The sequence below is a fragment of the Stegostoma tigrinum genome, chromosome 24 (assembly GCF_030684315.1).
Source record: "Stegostoma tigrinum isolate sSteTig4 chromosome 24, sSteTig4.hap1, whole genome shotgun sequence".
NCBI classification, from domain to species: domain Eukaryota; kingdom Metazoa; phylum Chordata; class Chondrichthyes; order Orectolobiformes; family Stegostomatidae; genus Stegostoma; species Stegostoma tigrinum.
This window is the reverse complement of record NC_081377.1, coordinates 20,979,345-20,994,844: the sequence shown is the minus strand read 5'-3', so window position 1 is coordinate 20,994,844 and position 15,500 is coordinate 20,979,345.

The following is a 15,500-nucleotide window of genomic DNA, read 5'->3' as shown; positions in this document are numbered from 1 at the left end:
GGCCTCAATTTAACAGCTTTACAAAATATCAAGTATCAACCCAATCTATGTCTTTAGAAAATGCAGTTTTGAGAAAATTGGATATGAATGGCAGGGGGAGAGGACCTTATGATCCTGCAGTATTTTTCAAGATAATCGTGGGAACTCTTATCTGTGAATTAATTTCCATTATCTGTGATTTTAAAAATAATACATCATGTACTTTTGCTACATGATACTATTTGCGAGAATGTGTTTAAAGTTACTTTAGGATAACAGTGATGTAGTACGTAGGTTCACACCAATGATTTGCCACACAATGATTTTTCTGTCTCTCTGAAGCTTGAGATGAGAGAGAGAGAAGAGGCGGGGAAGGGAAGTACTTAAGAGGTGAAGGAACTAGCAGCAATATCCTAGGCTATCTAGATTCTATGCACTAGAATTACCATCCTGAATACCTTCATCTTTTCTTCCTTTAAGATCTTTCTTCACTATCTTTGACCAAGTTCTTACTGCCTCTTAAAAATAGGATAGCCTCATAGGATATTAACTCCTACCATCCCCCATATTGTAGAATGTGTTGTCAGTTGAACCATACACGAGGAGGGAGAGTGCTTTCAGGGAAAATAGCCAAAACATTGTACCAATAAATATAACAAAGTGTGGAACTGGATGAACATAGCAGGCCAAGCAGCATCTGTGCTCCTAAGATGCTGTTTGGCCTGCTGTGTTCATCTAGCTCCACACTTTGTTATCTTGGATACTCTAGCATCTGCAGTTCCCATTATCTCTGTACCAATAAATATACCTGGTTTTGTTTTGGATCTCCAGAATTCTCAGTTCTTTGTTCTGTTGTACCAATGAGGTTCATTAACTCTTGTATTTATGGCAAAAGAGGCTGAGGGGAAATTTTTGTACACACAAGTTATGGTGAAGTGGAATTCACAATTTAAAGGGACATTAGGACCAGATATGATGGTGACTTCCAAATAAAAATTGAATAAAGACTTAAAAAAGAAAAGAATTCAGGACTGTAGGAAAGAGCAGGGAAAACAGCTCATTGGAAAACTCTTGAAAAAAAGCCAGAACCAGCATGATGCACCAAATAACCACCTTCTGTGCTGTATTATTCAAATTTGAAGTATAGAACAGTTCAAATTATAAGATTTTACCATATTGCAATTATAGGCCAGGAGAAATTGAGTATTCACCACTTGTTATCTATGTTTAGCTTTTTAGCCAATTAAAAGATGATGACCAATACAGTATCTCAAGTTCAAGGTCTCAAATGAAAAATACTCATTATAATGCAAACATTACAATAAATCTTACCCACATACTTTGTTTAATTGACTGCCAAAGGTGAAGCTTTGGATTATGAAGTCTGTTTACCAGATATTAACTTGAGAGCAAATAACCTTCAAATTCAGAGTCCAAGTTACATTGGGGAAGCATCTGGTTTCAATGAGAGGACATAGATATAGATAGTACAAAAGAAGGAAAAGTGATGTGAGAAGAATAACTTTATCACACTGTGAGTAGGGTGTGGAATGCATTGTCTGTAAATGTGATGGAGGCAGGTTCAGTTGAGTCATTCAAGAGGGCATTGGATGATTATTTGGATAGGAATGCTGTGCAAAGTTATGGGGACAAAAGCACGAGATTGTCAGTCAGTAATGATACTCCAGTGAAGAGCTGGTGCAGGTATGATGGGCCGGATGACCTCCTTGTGCACCATTACAATTCTGCGATAGTACTGGCCCACAGCTTACTCCTGTTATTAAAAAAAATTCTCCTTTAGATTACATGGCTGGATCATTGTGTTCATTAGAATTTCAGTTTGTCTGTCGCCCCATTTTCAAGGTTTTTTTCATGTATTGTCTCTGGCTGTACATATTTACATGTGTGTTTAAATTGTTATTGAACTTTTCATTATTTATGTTTAACTTCAACACTAACTTGTTGACATAATTTTGAACTTTGATCAGTTGTTGCACTTCTGATTCTATTAACTTGAACAGTAAATGATGGGGGAATCAGGCAAACAAAGATTTAGTCAGCTAAAAAGAAATATTGATACAATAGAAGTGTAGCAATGTAGGTAAACACAAGTAGAGTGGGATAGGAAAGGCAAAGAGTTTAATATTATTTTTGTAGCGGCAACTTTGTACAATTTCACTGTGCTCCTGTCCTTGAGTACACATGACAATAAAATGTATTTTTAATTCGAAGGTCCCTGCAGGGAATAATTAAAACGTCTACATTTGAATGCACATAAGATAGATGAATGAGTGAGACAAATAAAAATAAATGGTTTCATTCTAGTCACCATTGCATGTTTATCAAGGGTATGAAATAAAATTCCAAAATATACAGTATCACAAATTCATTCTAGTGCATAAGGAAGCCATTCAGCCCATCATGTCTGCATAGCCTATCAAAACAAGCATTTCATTTAATGCCATTCTCCAGACTTCTCCCCCTAAACCTGCACTATGTTCCCTGTCAAATAATTGTGCACCTTTCTTTTCAAATTCATTCACTGAACCTGCCTCAACTACACACTGAGGCAATGCATTCCAGACCTCAACTGATTCATAGAGTTTTGAAGACGACAGATGACCTTATTGAAACATACAAGACCATGTAGGAGCTCTGGGGGTTGTTCCCATTTGCTAAGGAAACTAGATCTTCTGTGTACAGTCTCAGCCTAAGGATAGGTTGAATGTACTTACAGCAGAGGCAGACAGATTTGGTCTCTCAGGGAATAAAGGGATATGGAGAGCAGGTGGGAAATTTAAGTTGAAGCCCCAAACAATACATATCAAATGGAATGGTGAAGCTGACTTCTCGGGCTACTGTCTACTTTTGTTCCTGTCTTGTGCAAATTTTATGCCAGTTTGCTTTGCACTAAATTTGAACATTTCATTAGTTAACTCCAGTGAGGAAATCCAACTTCATTTACAAAAGATAGTAGGAACTGCAGATGCTGGAGAATCCGAGATAACAAGGTATAGAGCTGGATGAACACAGCAGGCCAAGCAGTATCATAGAAGGGTCTAGGCCCAAAACGTCAGCTTTTGTGCTCCTAAGATGCTGCTTGGCCTGCTGTGTTCATCCAGCTCTACACCTTGTCATAAGACCATAAGACATAGGAGTGGAAGTAAGGCCATTCGGCTCATCAAGTCCACTCCGCCATTTAAATCATGGTTGATGGGCATTTCAACTCCACTTCCCTGCACTCTCCCCGTAGCCCTTGATTCCTTCTGAGACAAAGAATTTGTCGATCTCTGCCTTGAAGGCATCCAACGTCCTGGCCTCCACTGCACTCCGTGGCAATGAATTCCACAAGCCCACAATCTCTGATCTTTTATCTCTTATCTTCATTTACAGAAGGTTCAGTTTTCAGTCCAGGCCACTCAGATTCAAGATTCAGTCTCTCTTACAGGATTTCTCAAACGTATAGCCATTCTGTATTAAGTGGTTGGCCGGCTGCCTCACAGCGCCAGGGACCCGGGTTCGCTTCCAGTACCAGGCAACTGTCTGCATGGGTTTCCTTCCAAAGTTCAAAGATGTGCAGGCTAGGTTGATTGGTCATGCTAAATTACTCGTAATGTTTAGGTGAATTATGGGGGATGGGTCGGTGTGGACTTGTTGGGCTGAAAGGCCTGTTTCCACACTGTAGGGATTCTATGATTCTAAAATGCCCACATGTTGGTGGTCCATGTCTAGCGTGTATGTGCGTGAGAGAGAACAATACTAAGCAGAAACAACTGCGGATGTTGTAAATCAGAAACAAAGACAGAAATTGCTGGAAAAGCTCAGCAGGTCTGAGGAAGAGTCACCTGATCCGAAACGTTAACTCTGACTTCTGTCCACAGATGCTGCCAGACCGGCTGCAGCTTTCGAGCAATTTGTTTTTTTTAAAATACTGAGCCGAGCTGCTCCACACAATTCTTACCAAACCAGCATTCGAGTTGACTGAGGCTTATGCTGGGAGCATGAGCGGCTCCAAAATCGCAGCCCAATGACTTTAAGACAAGGAACAGGAATTCCCGCTCTGTGTAATCCAGTAGGAGAATATGAGGGCTCCTGGTCACAAGAGACCTTTGTATTGAGCTGACCCAGCTCCGCCGATTGACGTGGAGCGACCCCATCCTAAGATGCTGCTTGGCCTGCTGTGTTCATCCAGCTTCACACTTTGTTATCTTGGATTCTCCAGCATCTGCAGTTCACATTATCTCTAACACAAACGTGATGTCTTTAATCCTCAACTCTACTTTAGACTTCATGGCCGCGATAAATACTAAGCAGAAATCAGAACGAATTGGAGCGGGAGGTGGTGATGGAGAATGTGGGCAGTACAGAAATCCTAAATTTAACTTTTCCGGTTTTCAAATCGGAGCCGGACAGGAAAGCTCGAGTCTGAGGATGGGAGGTAGGCAGGATTGTGGAAGTGGTAATAGAATGCAGCGAGTGGAACGAAATTGTTGAGTGAGTGGAGAAAATACTTGAATTGTTCCTGGTTCACAAGAAAAGGTGGAAATCATTCCGGCCCCTCGCCTCACTTCCGCTATCTCAAGCCCGGACTGCGTAGATACGTTAAACTTAAAAGTAAGTAAAATTCGGCATGTTAAACGAAACTCATTTATCACCTTGTCAAGTCATTAATATCTGTAATAAATAGACCTCTGATCGCAGAAATTACGCGTCTGTATAAGGTCACAAGGTCATACAGTAAAATTCAGTAATCGCCCTAGTGATTTTTTTCATTCTGTAGTCACAATGTATTGAGCTTTCAAAAATATCATGTTGATCATTTGTAATGATGATTGTTGAAAAAGAAACTAGAATATAGCTTCGAACACCTCATGTTCCGTGCGATAAAAACCGAAAGTGATGGAGAAACTCAGCAGATCTGGCAACATCTGTGGAGAGTGAAACAGAGTTAAGGTTTCAAGCAAGTCACCTTTTAAGAATTTTCTACGTATCAATTAGATCACTCCTCATTCTTTTAAACTCTGGAGATTACAGTCTCCTCAGGGCATTACACCATCCCAGGAATTAGTCATAGAAACAAATGGCAGGAGCTGTTATGATCATCAGTCTTAAAGCCCTAAACACCCCCTCCCCCGTACCCCCACTTATCTTACTATCCCGTTAGGCACAAGATATAAGATAACAAGGTGTAGAGCTGGTTCAACACAGCAGGCTAAGCAGCATCAGGGGACCAGGAATGCTGATGTTTTGGGCCTGGACCCTTATTTCTGAAAAAGGGTCTAGGCCGGAAACGTCAGCTTTCCTGCTGTATTCATACAGCTCTACACCTTGTTATCTCCAGCCAAAGATATATATTCACCTCCTTGAAAACACAGTGTCTTGGGCTCAACCACTTCCTGTGCTGGTTAATTCCATAGACTCACGACTCTCTAGGTGAAGAAATTTCTTCTTATCTCAGTCCTAAAAGGTTCACTTTTATTCTGAAATTATGACCTCTGATTCTGGACCTCCAGCATCAGGAACATCCTTCCTACATCTGACCTGTCTGGTCCTGTTAGAATTTTAGAGGCGTCTATAAGATTCCCTCTTGTTCTTCTAAACTGCAGTGAATACAATCCTAAACAGCTGAAGCTTTCCTCATACGTCAGAAATCAAGTTAGTAAACCTTCACTGCACTCTTTCTAGCAAGAACATCCTTTCTCAGATATGGAGACCAAAACTGCACACAATATACTGCCAATGCCATTCAAACAATTTCCAAAAACCTGTTTATTCCTACTGTTGGTTAACTGACAGGAAACAAATTTTCTATCCATCTCAATACACTCCCCCTCCTCAATACACCACCCCCAATTCCATGCGCTTGAATGTTACATGTTAATCGCTTATAAGGGACTTTTGTCAAAAGCCTTCTAAAAGTCTAAATAAACCGCATCCACTCATTTCCCCCGATAAACTCTACTAGTTACAAAGAGTCATACAGTTACATAGCATGAAAACCAACCTTTCTGTCCAACTCATCCATGACAACCACATATCCTAAAGTAATCTAGTCCTGTTTGCTTGTATTTGGCCCATTTCCCTTGAAACCCTTCCTATTCATCCCCATCCTGATGCTTTTTAAATGTTGTAATTGTGCCAGCCTCCATCACTTCCTCTAGCAACTCATTCCATACATACACCACCCTCTGTGTGAAAAGTTTTCCCTTAGGTCCCTTTTAAATCTTTCCTCTCTTGTCATAAATCTATGCCCTCTAGTTTTGGACTCTCCTACCATGGGAAAAAGACCTTAGCTATTTACCCTATCCATGCCTCTCTTAACTTCATAAACCTCTATAAGGTCACCTCTCAGCCTCCCATGCTCCAGGGAAAATGTTCGGAACCTGTTCAACCTCTCCCTGCATCTCAAACTGTCCAACCCTTGTAGATCTTTACTGCACTTTTAACAACATCTTTTCTATTGCATGGAGATCAGAATTGAATGCAGTGTTCCAAAAGTGGTCCAACCAATGTCCTGTACAACTACAACATGACATCCCAACTCCTGTACTCAATGCCCTGACCATTAAAGACAAGCGAACCAAGTGCCTTCTTCACTACCCTGACTACTTGTGGCTTCACCTTCAAGGAATTATGAAGCTGTGCCCCAAGATCTCTTTACTCTGCAACACTCCCCTGCCTGTGATTTGTCTGTCATTCCTATATACTGAATAATCCTAGAGGACAGTTCACATCTTGGGTTACCCTGCAGCCATGTCTCCATAACCCCATCAATATCACTTGCTCATAGCGACTGGGAAATTAATTCATCCACTACATTTCAAATGCTCTATGCATTCAGGCATCTTAATGTCCCTTGGCTCATTCCCAATTTTTTTTTACTGTGGCATTGTTTGATTCTAGCTTTTGCTTCCTCTGCCTGCCATTTTTCTTTTATTCCCCTTTCTGTCTTTTGTTCTTGTCCTTGGTTTCTGTTTCCTCTTACTCCTCACTTAGGTTCCTTCTCCCCTGCCAATTTAATTTAAACACTCTGCAGTTACTTCAGCAAATACTCCTCCTAGGGCTTCAGTCCCAGTACTGTTTAGGTGTAACACATCCAGTTTGTACTGGTCCCACCTTCCCCAAACTAGTTCTAATTCCCCAGGAATCTGAAATTCACCCTCTCACACTATCTATTCAGCCACATGTTCATCCAGTTATATCCTGATGTTTCTACTGTGATCAACACATGGCAATGGTAATAAACCATGGATCACCACATTTGAGGTCCTACTTTTTAATTTGCTTCCTAGCTCCTTGAATTCTGCTTTTAAAAACCTCACCACTTTCCCCCTTCAAAATGTCCTAAAGCTGCTCTGAGACTTCTTTGACTGTAGCACTCTGGAGGCAACATACCGTCCTAGAGACTTGGTTGCAGCCACAGAAACACCTATCAATTCCCCTTATAATTAAATGTCATATGACCATTGTACTTCCACACTTTTTGTTCCTTCCCTGTGCGGCAGAGCCAACTGTGTGCCATGAATTTCCCAGTTGCAGTTTGGCCCTGAGATGCCATTCTTCGATCAGTATCCAAAATGATATAACAAGGTGTAGATCTGGATGAACACAGCAGGCCAAGTAGCATCATAGGAGCAGGAAAGCTGATGTATCAGGCCTAGATTCTGAAGAAGGGTCTTGTTATTTCAGATTCTCCAGCATCTGCAGTTCCAACAAGATCCAGAATAATATAACAGATTTTCAGCAGAACGCGCACAACGGATTCCTCCGCTGCCCACCGTGTGGTCCCTTCCTGCCTGTGGAGTCTTAGGTTAATCTCGCTATACTCCCTTCATGATGAGAATATCCTTCCTTAGACAAGGGAACCAAACTGCACTTGGTATTCCACATGCAATCTCGCTAAGATTCTGTCCAAATGAAGCAATACATCTTTATTCCTGCATAAAGATACTCTTGCAGTAAATTCCAAAATGCCACTTGCCTTTCTGATTGCTTGCTGCATCCTTCCATCTTAGCTTTCAGTGATTTATATGCATGGTCACTCTTGTCCCTTTAAACATCATCACTTCCCAATTTCTCTCCATTTACATATTCAATATTCTGTTTCCCCTACCAAAATGGGTAACCTCCTACATTATATCCCATCTGTTATGTTCTTGTCTGCTCACTCATGCTGTTGCATTATACAAAACTACATGATAGCTAACTAGGCAACTTGAGTTAACTGGTCCCTGTGTCTCTTTTGCCAATGAGATTTAAGAATTGGGAAATAAACTCAACTCACAGAACTGAAACACACAATAACACAAATTTCTGGAGAAACTCAACAGATCTGGCAGCATTTGTTAAGAGAATGTAAAGTCAACATCTCAAGTTCAGTTACCCTTTTCAGAGCTTTCTGTTAATGTCAACATTGAAGAAGGGTCACTGGACGCAAGACATTAATTCTGCTTTCTCTCCACAGAAACAGCCAGACTTGGTAGGTTTCTCCTGCAATTTCTGTTTGTCTATCAGATCTTCAGCATCTGAAATTCTTTGTTTCCTCTTAGTGGTTGCCCTCTGGGCAATTAGAGATCACCAACAAATGTTGGCTGAGCCAACAATGCCCACATCTTGTGAATGAATTTTGAAAAAAGTAGCTTCCAGTACTCCCATGTGTGCCACACTGCAACATTAATTGGCAGGCCTAATTTGGGATGTCTGAGTAATTCTTCACATACTCAGGATTATTTGAATTTTGAAAACACGTGCTGATAGGATGGTCAGTTCCATGCTTGTTGTGAATATCTGAAGGATATGCTGTTTGATATAATCTGCCCATCTTTGTGACATTTTGCTTATATACATAGCTTCACAGTAGCGCTGAAATTCATCTACCACATTACTCATTAGTCTTTTTGGCCTGATGGCAGAATCCTGTTAGTGGTGAGCACAATTTACATTGTTACACCATAGTAGTAGCCTGAAAATGCTTGCTTCACTTCTTGGTCACGCGAGTGTGGCACAGTTGCATGTATTGGAAGTTGCATAAATTAATACACACGATGCTTTCTTTGCAGATAGAAAGAACGTGCATCCATGGAGCCTGTTTCAACTCAACTTGTATGGCATAGTCATTCTTTGGTTCATTTCTCAGGGCATTGCTTTTACCAATCAGTTAATCTGCCTGTTTTAAAATGTAAACAAAGTTTGGCAGTCAACAAAAACTGAAAAAAACTGTAGATGCTGGAAAAGCTCAGCAAGTCTGACAGCATCTGTGGAGAGAAATCAGAGTTAAAGTTTCAGGGCCAATGACTCATCCTCAGAGCTGGCAATTAAGTCAGTCATCATGTAACTGCCATATTCTCCATGGAAATATATCTACCAATCGAAGACTACTGGATAAACAATCAATACCCTTCACTCATACCATGTAAATGTTAGCTTCCCAATTTACATTGGTACTTTTTGTGGATTGTCTTGATGACTGCAAGACAAAAAGCTTCAACAAAATGTCTGGTTCAGCTATATTAAAATTCTTTATCTTCATAATGCACATTCTTTGTAAGGCACAAGGCCAAAAGAATTTCACAGTTTCTTGGTGTGCTATAACTATAAAAAGGCTTTTGTCCATTGTTTCTATGGTGGCTGCCCCAAACTTTGGTGTATCCTTCAGCAAGTTGTCCTGAATTTAGTAATTTGCCATTTTGCAGCACTTGGCTGAGGACAACTCTGCACTGGAATATGAGCAAATTTCAGACTGACCAAAGAGCACATTTCACTAAGTTGATAGTCTTCCAGACACAGTTAGTAATCACTTGGGATATGTCTCTGGGAACAGTCCATGGATCATAATCATATTTCAAGAACTGCTTAGGAATGTAAGTAGACAAAAACCACTATATCTTTCTGAATCTTCTTTGCAAAGGCACATTCCAAATAAAAATAGAAATTGCTGGAGAACCTTCAGAACTGAAGGGTCACTGGATTCGAAATGTTAACTCTGTTTTCTGTTCATGGATGCTGCCAGTTTCTGCAGCAATATCTGTTTTTGTTTGCTTCAAATCTCCCACATTGGCAGTTCTTTATTTTATGCACATTCCACAATGAGTTGGATAACAGTCTCTTCCCACAAGGGCAAATTGCACACTGGGTGAGACGCCAATCATTTGGAAGGATCTGACAGGAAAGGTTGTTCTCAGCACAAGCCAAGCTGCATTGCTTCTTGTAAGTTCTGATGATGAAGCATTCTGCTAAAATGACTTCGATAGTCTGCTCAAGGATGTGTCCCACAAGATTAACGAACACTTTCCCATTACATCCTGAGCATTTCTTGATTTGATTTGATTTTTTTTATTATCATGTGTACCTAAATACAGTGAAAAGTTTTGTTTATGAGTAATAAAGGCAGATCATTATAAGCAAGGACATACAGATATATCATAGGGTGAAAAAAAATTTAAGAGGCCTACAGGTTACATCACACAGGGCAAGATCAACATTAACAAGAGCAGAATTGTTCAAAGTTAGTCCATTCATCAGTCTAATAATGGCTGGAATGAAGCTGTTCCTGAACCTGCTGGTCCGTGTATTCAAGCTTCTGTATTTTCTGCCAGACAGAAGTGGTTGTAGGAGAGCATTACTGAGGTACGATGGGTCTTTGATGATGTTCCACAGTAAAGAGCCGTGTAAATGAAATCTGTGGATGGAAGAGAGATAACAAGGTGCAGAGCTGGATGAACACAGCAGGCCAAACAGCACCAGAGGAACGGGAAGGCTGACATTTCAGGCCTTGACCCTTCTTCTGATTCCCCAGCATTTGCAGTTCCTGCTATCCATGGATGGAAGGTTGGTTTCTGTGATGGCCTGGGTTGTGCACACAACCTTCTGCAGTGAACAGGGAGGCTTGGTCCTGGGTTCATGAGTGCTTCCACTACCGGAGATGGTCATTCTCTTATTCCTGCATCCCTCCTGAAGGTAGTGCCCAATTCCATATTTGGGATGAACTTGCTAAATCCATAGTTTTCAACTTGGGAGTTAAGGGGTCTGGGGTTTCCTGAAGAAGATGGTCACAGTATTATTCAAATTCACTTTATGATCAGTACAGTCCTGAGCAGTCAAAACTTTCCAGTATTGTTGTAAGGTTAAGATTAGATTAGATTCCCTACAGTGTGGAAACAGGCCCTTTGGCCCAACAAGTCCACACCACTCCTTGAAGCATCCCACCCAGACCCATCCCCCAGTAATCCACACACCCTTGAACACTACGGGAAATTTAGCATGGCCAATCCACCTAGCCTGCACATCTTTGGACTGTGGGAGGAAACCGGAGCACCCGGAGGAAACCCATGCAGACACAGGGAGAATGTGCAAACTCCACACAGACAGTTACCTGAGGCTGGAATCGAACCTGGGCCTGGAGGCTGCAGTGCTAACCACTGAGCCACCGTGCCGCCCGACTTGACTTTTTACATTAACTTTTTTTTAGAACAGTGAGAGCCTTAATTGAATGTGCTGCGAGTTAGCAACAAAAAAGAAACTAAGCAGTTAAGTTGTCATTGCAAACAGAAAATCTTGACAAGTTAGTCACCATTTCCAAAGGAGAAAGACAAGTTAATGTTTTATCTGAGTGTGGATAGTTGTCAGTGGGAGTGAGATGGGATCTGTGACCTTCCATGTGAGTTGCACAGAAGTTAATGAATAACTTCGGTGTGCAAGGATTAATTTAGTTTGGGGGACTCATGCATGATCAACCTAATCAAGGAGTTTAGAGATTTTCACTACCTGTAATTTGTTACCCTCATCCGGGATTTTTCTTTTGTCAGTGTCACTGTTGAAGCATGCCAGTCTGAAGTCAGGAATGTATAAGAATTTATCATCCTTTCAATAATATTTGGCGAATTTCTCTATGAAAACTTGAAGTTCTTTCCAATTTTACAATTTTATAATCTCCTACTTTAACTGTGCAATATTAGTTGAGGTAGAATTAGATTTTGTGGTCATGAGTTCTACACAGTTATGCTTGCTTTTTCTTTCAGTGCAATTTGCTCTAAATTATCCTGACCAATACAATAGGTCAAAGAATTTCAAACATATTTCGAGGTTCCACCCACAAAGTTAGCCATGCCCCAAAATGAATGAATCACCATTGTGAGTATCTGCTAATTGTATTCATTTGTAGTTTTTAAGGAGGCTGTTTGCATTAAATGTTATAGTTCAGGGTGCAAGGAGTCTATTAGGAATGCTTTAAAAACATTTCAATACCTCTTTTGAATTCACTAAAAAGCTAAGAAGTAAAACATCTTCAGTTACTTAAATTTGAGTTACTCACCAGAATTTGATCAAAATGCTTATATTTGTGTGATAACAAAGTGTGGGGCTGGATGAACACAGCAGGCCAAGCAGCATCTTAGGAGCACAAAAGCTCAAGTTTCAGGCCTAGACCCTTCATCAGAAAAGGGGGTTGGGGAGAGGATTCTGAAATAAATAGGGAGAGAGGGGGAGACGGACTGAAGATAGTTGGAGGAGAAGATAGGTGCAGAGGAGAGTATGGGTGGGGAGGTAGGGAGGGGATAGGTCAGTCTGGGGAGGATGGACAGGTCAAGGGGGCGGGATGAGTTTAGTTGGTAGGAAATGGAGGTGCAGCTTGAGGTGGGAGGACGGGATAGGTGAGAGGAAGAACAGGTTAGGTAGGCAGGGATGAGCTGGGCTGGTTTTGGGATGCAGTGGAGGGAGGGGAGATTTTGAAGCTTGTGAAATCCACATTGATACCATTGGGCTGCAGGGTTTCCAAGCGGAATTTGAGTTGCTGTTTCTGCAACCTACGGGTGGCATCATTATGGCACTGCAGAAGGCTCAGGATGGACATGTCGTCTAAGGAATGGGAGGGGAAGTTGAAATGGTTCGTGCCTGGGAGGTGCAGTTGTTTACTGCGAACCAAGCGTAGGTGTTCTGCAAAGCGGTCCCCAAGCCTCCGCTTGGTTTCCCCAATGTAGAGGAAGCCACAGCATGTAGAGCGGATGCAGTAGACCACATTGGCGAATGTGCAGGTGAACATCTGCTTGATGTGGAAATTCATCTTCGGGGTGAGGGAGGTGGTGTGGGGGCAGTTGTAGCACTTCCGGTGGTTGCAGGGGAAAGTGCCGGGTGTGGTGGGGTTGGAGGGGAGTGTGGAGCGGACAATGGAGTCGCGGAGAGAGTCGTCTCTCCGAAAGGCAGACAAGGGTGGGGTGGGAAAAATGCCTTTGGCGGTGGGGTCGGATTGTAGATGGCGGAAGTGTCGGAGGATGATGCGTTGTATCCGGAGGTTGGTGGGGTGGTATGTGAGGACTAGGGGGATTCTCTTAGGGAGGTTATTGTGAGGGCGGGGTGTGAGGGATGAGGTGTGGGAAATGCAGAAGACACAGTCAAGGGCGTTCCCGACCACTGCTGGGGGGGAAGTTGCGGCTCTTGAAGAACGAGGACATCTGGGATGAGCTAGAGTGAACTGCCTCATCCTGGGAGCAGATGCGGTGGAGGCGAAGGAATTGGGAATAGGTGATGGAATTTTTGCAGGAAGGTGGGTGGAAGGAGGTGTATTCCAGGTAGCTGTGGGAGTCGATGGGCTTGAAATGGACATCAGTTTGTAGGTGGTTGCCTGAGATGGAGACAGAAAGGTCCAGGAAGGTAAGGGATGTGTTGGAGATGGTCCACGTGAACTTGCGGTTGGGAGTGGAAGGTGTTGGTGAAATGGATGAACTGTTGGAGCTCCTCTTGGGAGCATGAGGCGGCGCCGATACAGTCATCAATGTAACGGAGGAAGAGGTGGGGTTTGGGCCAGTGTAGGTGCGAAAGAGGGACTATTCCACATAACCTACAAAGAGGCAGGCATAGCTCGGGCCCATGCGGGTACCCATGGCCACCCCTTTAGTCTGTAGGAAGTGGGAGATTAATTCCTTTTGCAATGGAGGAAACAACTACAATTCCTAAGTGCTTAATGGTTTGTAAATATTTTAAAACATTGTTGTGAAAGAAGCAGTATCAATTCAAGTCCCTTTTCCTATCATTTGCATTAATTAAAATATACCAGGTTACTCTTAAGCATATCAAGGAACATTTTAAATGCAGTTTTTGAAAAGATTATCAAATCACACTGATGTGTGGAAAATCTTACTTACAGCAAAATGTATTTGAGCAGAAACTTCTGAAAACTTGAGCAATTTGCATTTCAATCTAAAATCACAGCCAAAGCAGAAATTCTTTACCTCTGGAAAAGCAAATTTCCTATTTTGTCTTGTGATTGCTGCATGTTGTATATTCCAGAAATTGCGACTGTCGTTCTGAAATTTAATCAGGTAAAGAGCTATGTATAATAAATATCTGACTTTTTTTTACACAAGTGCCTTGACTATAGAGGGTTGTCTGCCTGCCATGTGTTTGGAAATTCTTGACCCCTGGAAATTTAACCCCTAAAGACTGGGAAACAATTTTATTGAATGTATACCTCTTACTTGATTGTTTACTTGAAGTTTCATTGGTTTCACGGAAGTTTTGAAATCAGTTATTGTATAGATGAATTTGAAATCGGACACATTAGAAGCAGGAATAGGCTATATGGTCCCTGGCCCACCATTCAATAAGATCATTGGTAATCTAATTATGGCTTCAATTCCAATTGGGCGGCACAGTGGCTCGGTGGTTAGCACTGCAGCCTCACAGCACCAGGGACCTAGGTTCGATTCCAACCTTGGGCGACTGTCTGTGTGGAGTTTGCACATTCTCCCTGTGTCTGTGTGGGTTTCCTCCCACAGTCCAAAGATGAGCAGGCTCGGTGGATTGGCCATGCTAAATTGCCTGTAGTGTTCAGGGGTGTGTGGGTTATAGGGGGATGCGTCTGGGTGGGATGCTTTAAGGGGTGGTGTGGACTTGTTAGGCCAAAGGGCCTGTTTCCACACTGTAGGGAATCTAATCTTATAATCATGCTTGTGTCTACCCTTTATAACCCTATGCTCCCTTGTCGATCAAAAATCTGACTAATATGATCTTAAATATATGCTGGACTGGACTACTGTCTTCTGTATAGAAAATTCCAAAGATTAACAGCCCTCTGAGAGTAGAAACTCCTTATCCTGACCTTAATGGAACACCAATTAATCTGAATCCATGTTTCCAGCTTCTGCACTCCCTGAGGGGAAACATCCTATCACATCTACCTTGTCAGCCCCCCTCAGAATTATATCTCAACAAGATCACCTCTCATTTTAAACTCCAATGATTATAAAACCACCACTGTTTTTCATACAAACACCCTTTTATTTTAGGAATCAGTTTGACATTCTTTGAACCACGTTTGATTCATTATATCTCTCTTTAAGTAAAGATACCATAACTGTGTACAGTACCCTAGGTGTTGGCTCAACAATGCCTTGTAGGGGGTTTGTAATTGTAAATTCCACCATATTTCCCTACTTTTAAGCACCACCCACTTGCAACAAAGGTTAGCATTCCATTAACTTCATAATTATATGCTGCATGTGCATATTTTTCAGATTGAGGTACTTCCG